The sequence below is a fragment of the Gadus chalcogrammus genome, chromosome 12 (genome assembly GCF_026213295.1).
Source record: "Gadus chalcogrammus isolate NIFS_2021 chromosome 12, NIFS_Gcha_1.0, whole genome shotgun sequence".
NCBI classification, from domain to species: domain Eukaryota; kingdom Metazoa; phylum Chordata; class Actinopteri; order Gadiformes; family Gadidae; genus Gadus; species Gadus chalcogrammus.
This window is the reverse complement of record NC_079423.1, coordinates 7,748,457-7,754,456: the sequence shown is the minus strand read 5'-3', so window position 1 is coordinate 7,754,456 and position 6,000 is coordinate 7,748,457. Positions and strand designations below refer to the sequence as shown.

The following is a 6,000-nucleotide window of genomic DNA, read 5'->3' as shown; positions in this document are numbered from 1 at the left end:
AAGCTTACAGCACCTGGTATTCCCAGGCTGTCTCCCATCCAAGTACTAACCAGGCACGACCCTGCTTAGTTTCCGAGATCAGACGAGATCGGGCGTGTTCAGGGTGGTATGGCCGTAAGCAATTAGTGCAGGCGCAAAACCAGGTTTTATACAGTAGCACATAAGGAGTGAGAAAGCTGCTGAGGCTCGACGTTACACTTTTACAAAAACAATCATTAGTTAGATATAAACGGCAGTAATTGATTCAGTAGGACTCCTTATCCATGTAAACGATCATTGTGACATCTGAATTCATTAATTATCTGAAATACACTGCGTGTGCGTGTGATGTTAAATGTTTGAACCAAGGTTAACGGTTAAAGTGTCAGAGAATGGGTGGTGATTTTTTGACGTCCTCCCATGATCTGAAGTGAGCGTGCGTGTTTGTGTTGGTGAAAGTTTAAGAAATGTACAACTGTCGGTTCAGCTCTCTGGTGCTCCCTGCTGGCAGTATCACTATACTGTCCTCATGTTTCACAAAAATAGTTTTGAGAGACGTTGTCAGTTTTTGTATGTTGCTTAAATCCTCCAAAGCGGTTGGCAGTAAACATCAGGTCACGGTACGCCACGGTAGGCCACGGAGGCAATGAGCTCGAGTTGAAAAAGAAAAAGCTTACAGCACCTGGTATTCCCAGGCGGTCTCCCATCCAAGTACTAACCAGGCCCGACCCTGCTTAGCTTCCGAGATCAGACGAGATCGGGCGTGTTCAGGGTGGTATGGCCGTAAGCAATTAGTGCAGGCGCAAAACCAGGTTTTATACAGTAGCACATAAGGAGTGAGAAAGCTGCTGAGGCTCGACGTTACACTTTTACAAAAACAATCATTAGTTAGATATAAACGGCAGTAATTGATTCAGTAGGACTCCTTATCCATGTAAACGATCATTGTGACATCTGAATTCATTAATTATCTGAAATACACTGCGTGTGCGTGTGATGTTAAATGTTTGAACCAAGGTTAACGGTTAAAGTGTCAGAGAATGGGTGGTGATTTTTTGACGTCCTCCCATGATCTGAAGTGAGCGTGCGTGTTTGTGTTGGTGAAAGTTTAAGAAATGTACAACTGTCGGTTCAGCTCTCTGGTGCTCCCTGCTGGCAGTATCACTATACTGTCCTCATGTTTCACAAAAATAGTTTTGAGAGACGTTGTCAGTTTTTGTATGTTGCTTAAATCCTCCAAAGCGGTTGGCAGTAAACATCAGGTCACGGTACGCCACGGTAGGCCACGGAGTCAATGAGCTCGAGTTGAAAAAGAAAAAGCTTACAGCACCTGGTATTCCCAGGCGGTCTCCCATCCAAGTACTAACCAGGCCCGACCCTGCTTAGCTTCCGAGATCAGACGAGATCGGGCGTGTTCAGGGTGGTATGGCCGTAAGCAATTAGTGCAGGCGCAAAACCAGGTTTTATACAGTAGCACATAAGGAGTGAGAAAGCTGCTGAGGCTCGACGTTACACTTTTACAAAAACAATCATTAGTTAGATATAAACGGCAGTAATTGATTCAGTAGGACTCCTTATCCATGTAAACGATCATTGTGACATCTGAATTCATTAATTATCTGAAATACACTGCGTGTGCGTGTGATGTTAAATGTTTGAACCAAGGTTAACGGTTAAAGTGTCAGAGAATGGGTGGTGATTTTTTGACGTCCTCCCATGATCTGAAGTGAGCGTGCGTGTTTGTGTTGGTGAAAGTTTAAGAAATGTACAACTGTCGGTTCAGCTCTCTGGTGCTCCCTGCTGGCAGTATCACTATACTGTCCTCATGTTTCACAAAAATAGTTTTGAGAGACGTTGTCAGTTTTTGTATGTTGCTTAAATCCTCCAAAGCGGTTGGCAGTAAACATCAGGTCACGGTACGCCACGGTAGGCCACGGAGGCAATGAGCTCGAGTTGAAAAAGAAAAAGCTTACAGCACCTGGTATTCCCAGGCGGTCTCCCATCCAAGTACTAACCAGGCCCGACCCTGCTTAGCTTCCGAGATCAGACGAGATCGGGCGTGTTCAGGGTGGTATGGCCGTAAGCAATTAGTGCAGGCGCAAAACCAGGTTTTATACAGTAGCACATAAGGAGTGAGAAAGCTGCTGAGGCTCGACGTTACACTCTTACAAAAACAATCATTAGTTAGATATAAACGGCAGTAATTGATTCAGTAGGACTCCTTATCCATGTAAACGATCATTGTGACATCTGAATTCATTAATTATCTGAAATACACTGCGTGTGCGTGTGATGTTAAATGTTTGAACCAAGGTTAACGGTTAAAGTGTCAGAGAATGGGTGGTGATTTTTTGACGTCCTCCCATGATCTGAAGTGAGCGTGCGTGTTTGTGTTGGTGAAAGTTTAAGAAATGTACAACTGTCGGTTCAGCTCTCTGGTGCTCCCTGCTGGCAGTATCACTATACTGTCCTCATGTTTCACAAAAATAGTTTTGAGAGACGTTGTCAGTTTTTGTATGTTGCTTAAATCCTCCAAAGCGGTTGGCAGTAAACATCAGGTCACGGTACGCCACGGTAGGCCACGGAGGCAATGAGCTCGAGTTGAAAAAGAAAAAGCTTACAGCACCTGGTATTCCCAGGCGGTCTCCCATCCAAGTACTAACCAGGCCCGACCCTGCTTAGCTTCCGAGATCAGACGAGATCGGGCGTGTTCAGGGTGGTATGGCCGTAAGCAATTAGTGCAGGCGCAAAACCAGGTTTTATACAGTAGCACATAAGGAGTGAGAAAGCTGCTGAGGCTCGACGTTACACTTTTACAAAAACAATCATTAGTTAGATATAAACGGCAGTAATTGATTCAGTAGGACTCCTTATCCATGTAAACGATCATTGTGACATCTGAATTCATTAATTATCTGAAATACACTGCGTGTGCGTGTGATGTTAAATGTTTGAACCAAGGTTAACGGTTAAAGTGTCAGAGAATGGGTGGTGATTTTTTGACGTCCTCCCATGATCTGAAGTGAGCGTGCGTGTTTGTGTTGGTGAAAGTTTAAGAAATGTACAACTGTCGGTTCAGCTCTCTGGTGCTCCCTGCTGGCAGTATCACTATACTGTCCTCATGTTTCACAAAAATAGTTTTGAGAGACGTTGTCAGTTTTTGTATGTTGCTTAAATCCTCCAAAGCGGTTGGCAGTAAACATCAGGTCACGGTACGCCACGGAGTCAATGAGCTCGAGTTGAAAAAGAAAAAGCTTACAGCACCTGGTATTCCCAGGCGGTCTCCCATCCAAGTACTAACCAGGCCCGACCCTGCTTAGCTTCCGAGATCAGACGAGATCGGGCGTGTTCAGGGTGGTATGGCCGTAAGCAATTAGTGCAGGCGCAAAACCAGGTTTTATACAGTAGCACATAAGGAGTGAGAAAGCTGCTGAGGCTCGACGTTACACTCTTACAAAAACAATCATTAGTTAGATATAAACGGCAGTAATTGATTCAGTAGGACTCCTTATCCATGTAAACGATCATTGTGACATCTGAATTCATTAATTATCTGAAATACACTGCGTGTGCGTGTGATGTTAAATGTTTGAACCAAGGTTAACGGTTAAAGTGTCAGAGAATGGGTGGTGATTTTTTGACGTCCTCCCATGATCTGAAGTGAGCGTGCGTGTTTGTGTTGGTGAAAGTTTAAGAAATGTACAACTGTCGGTTCAGCTCTCTGGTGCTCCCTGCTGGCAGTATCACTATACTGTCCTCATGTTTCACAAAAATAGTTTTGAGAGACGTTGTCAGTTTTTGTATGTTGCTTAAATCCTCCAAAGCGGTTGGCAGTAAACATCAGGTCACGGTACGCCACGGTAGGCCACGGAGTCAATGAGCTCGAGTTGAAAAAGAAAAAGCTTACAGCACCTGGTATTCCCAGGCGGTCTCCCATCCAAGTACTAACCAGGCCCGACCCTGCTTAGCTTCCGAGATCAGACGAGATCGGGCGTGTTCAGGGTGGTATGGCCGTAAGCAATTAGTGCAGGCGCAAAACCAGGTTTTATACAGTAGCACATAAGGAGTGAGAAAGCTGCTGAGGCTCGACGTTACACTCTTACAAAAACAATCATTAGTTAGATATAAACGGCAGTAATTGATTCAGTAGGACTCCTTATCCATGTAAACGATCATTGTGACATCTGAATTCATTAATTATCTGAAATACACTGCGTGTGCGTGTGATGTTAAATGTTTGAACCAAGGTTAACGGTTAAAGTGTCAGAGAATGGGTGGTGATTTTTTGACGTCCTCCCATGATCTGAAGTGAGCGTGCGTGTTTGTGTTGGTGAAAGTTTAAGAAATGTACAACTGTCGGTTCAGCTCTCTGGTGCTCCCTGCTGGCAGTATCACTATACTGTCCTCATGTTTCACAAAAATAGTTTTGAGAGACGTTGTCAGTTTTTGTATGTTGCTTAAATCCTCCAAAGCGGTTGGCAGTAAACATCAGGTCACGGTACGCCACGGTAGGCCACGGAGGCAATGAGCTCGAGTTGAAAAAGAAAAAGCTTACAGCACCTGGTATTCCCAGGCGGTCTCCCATCCAAGTACTAACCAGGCCCGACCCTGCTTAGCTTCCGAGATCAGACGAGATCGGGCGTGTTCAGGGTGGTATGGCCGTAAGCAATTAGTGCAGGCGCAAAACCAGGTTTTATACAGTAGCACATAAGGAGTGAGAAAGCTGCTGAGGCTCGACGTTACACTCTTACAAAAACAATCATTAGTTAGATATAAACGGCAGTAATTGATTCAGTAGGACTCCTTATCCATGTAAACGATCATTGTGACATCTGAATTCATTAATTATCTGAAATACACTGCGTGTGCGTGTGATGTTAAATGTTTGAACCAAGGTTAACGGTTAAAGTGTCAGAGAATGGGTGGTGATTTTTTGACGTCCTCCCATGATCTGAAGTGAGCGTGCGTGTTTGTGTTGGTGAAAGTTTAAGAAATGTACAACTGTCGGTTCAGCTCTCTGGTGCTCCCTGCTGGCAGTATCACTATACTGTCCTCATGTTTCACAAAAATAGTTTTGAGAGACGTTGTCAGTTTTTGTATGTTGCTTAAATCCTCCAAAGCGGTTGGCAGTAAACATCAGGTCACGGTACGCCACGGTAGGCCACGGAGTCAATGAGCTCGAGTTGAAAAAGAAAAAGCTTACAGCACCTGGTATTCCCAGGCGGTCTCCCATCCAAGTACTAACCAGGCCCGACCCTGCTTAGCTTCCGAGATCAGACGAGATCGGGCGTGTTCAGGGTGGTATGGCCGTAAGCAATTAGTGCAGGCGCAAAACCAGGTTTTATACAGTAGCACATAAGGAGTGAGAAAGCTGCTGAGGCTCGACGTTACACTTTTACAAAAACAATCATTAGTTAGATATAAACGGCAGTAATTGATTCAGTAGGACTCCTTATCCATGTAAACGATCATTGTGACATCTGAATTCATTAATTATCTGAAATACACTGCGTGTGCGTGTGATGTTAAATGTTTGAACCAAGGTTAACGGTTAAAGTGTCAGAGAATGGGTGGTGATTTTTTGACGTCCTCCCATGATCTGAAGTGAGCGTGCGTGTTTGTGTTGGTGAAAGTTTAAGAAATGTACAACTGTCGGTTCAGCTCTCTGGTGCTCCCTGCTGGCAGTATCACTATACTGTCCTCATGTTTCACAAAAATAGTTTTGAGAGACGTTGTCAGTTTTTGTATGTTGCTTAAATCCTCCAAAGCGGTTGGCAGTAAACATCAGGTCACGGTACGCCACGGAGTCAATGAGCTCGAGTTGAAAAAGAAAAAGCTTACAGCACCTGGTATTCCCAGGCGGTCTCCCATCCAAGTACTAACCAGGCCCGACCCTGCTTAGCTTTCCGAGATCAGACGAGATCGGGCATGTTCAGGGTGGTATGGCCGTAAGCAATTAGTGCAGGCGCAAAACCAGGTTTTATACAGTAGCACATAAGGAGTGAGAAAGCTGCTGAGGCT

At 44.7% G+C, this 6,000-nt stretch overlaps 10 non-coding genes across 10 annotated transcripts; all 10 read right to left on the bottom strand.

The window, feature by feature from the left end:
• Position 1: 1 nt before the first annotated feature.
• Positions 2-120, bottom strand: LOC130395735 (5S ribosomal RNA). Its single transcript, XR_008898756.1, has one exon. It is a non-coding gene; the product is annotated as a 5S ribosomal RNA (ribosomal RNA).
• Positions 121-649: 529 nt separating this feature from the next.
• LOC130396899 (5S ribosomal RNA) lies at positions 650-768 on the bottom strand. Its single transcript, XR_008899513.1, has one exon. It is a non-coding gene; the product is annotated as a 5S ribosomal RNA (ribosomal RNA).
• A 529-nt stretch (positions 769-1,297) lies between these two features.
• Positions 1,298-1,416, bottom strand: LOC130396898 (5S ribosomal RNA). The gene has a single exon (XR_008899512.1). It is a non-coding gene; the product is annotated as a 5S ribosomal RNA (ribosomal RNA).
• Positions 1,417-1,945: 529 nt separating this feature from the next.
• Positions 1,946-2,064, bottom strand: LOC130396897 (5S ribosomal RNA). Its single transcript, XR_008899511.1, has one exon. It is a non-coding gene; the product is annotated as a 5S ribosomal RNA (ribosomal RNA).
• Positions 2,065-2,593: 529 nt separating this feature from the next.
• On the bottom strand, positions 2,594-2,712 carry LOC130396896 (5S ribosomal RNA). The gene has a single exon (XR_008899510.1). It is a non-coding gene; the product is annotated as a 5S ribosomal RNA (ribosomal RNA).
• A 519-nt stretch (positions 2,713-3,231) lies between these two features.
• Positions 3,232-3,350, bottom strand: LOC130396895 (5S ribosomal RNA). The gene has a single exon (XR_008899509.1). It is a non-coding gene; the product is annotated as a 5S ribosomal RNA (ribosomal RNA).
• A 529-nt stretch (positions 3,351-3,879) lies between these two features.
• On the bottom strand, positions 3,880-3,998 carry LOC130396894 (5S ribosomal RNA). The gene has a single exon (XR_008899508.1). It is a non-coding gene; the product is annotated as a 5S ribosomal RNA (ribosomal RNA).
• A 529-nt stretch (positions 3,999-4,527) lies between these two features.
• LOC130396893 (5S ribosomal RNA) lies at positions 4,528-4,646 on the bottom strand. The gene has a single exon (XR_008899507.1). It is a non-coding gene; the product is annotated as a 5S ribosomal RNA (ribosomal RNA).
• A 529-nt stretch (positions 4,647-5,175) lies between these two features.
• Positions 5,176-5,294, bottom strand: LOC130396891 (5S ribosomal RNA). Its single transcript, XR_008899505.1, has one exon. It is a non-coding gene; the product is annotated as a 5S ribosomal RNA (ribosomal RNA).
• Positions 5,295-5,813: 519 nt separating this feature from the next.
• On the bottom strand, positions 5,814-5,933 carry LOC130401283 (5S ribosomal RNA). The gene has a single exon (XR_008903746.1). It is a non-coding gene; the product is annotated as a 5S ribosomal RNA (ribosomal RNA).
• Between the last annotated feature and the right edge of the window lie 67 nt (positions 5,934-6,000).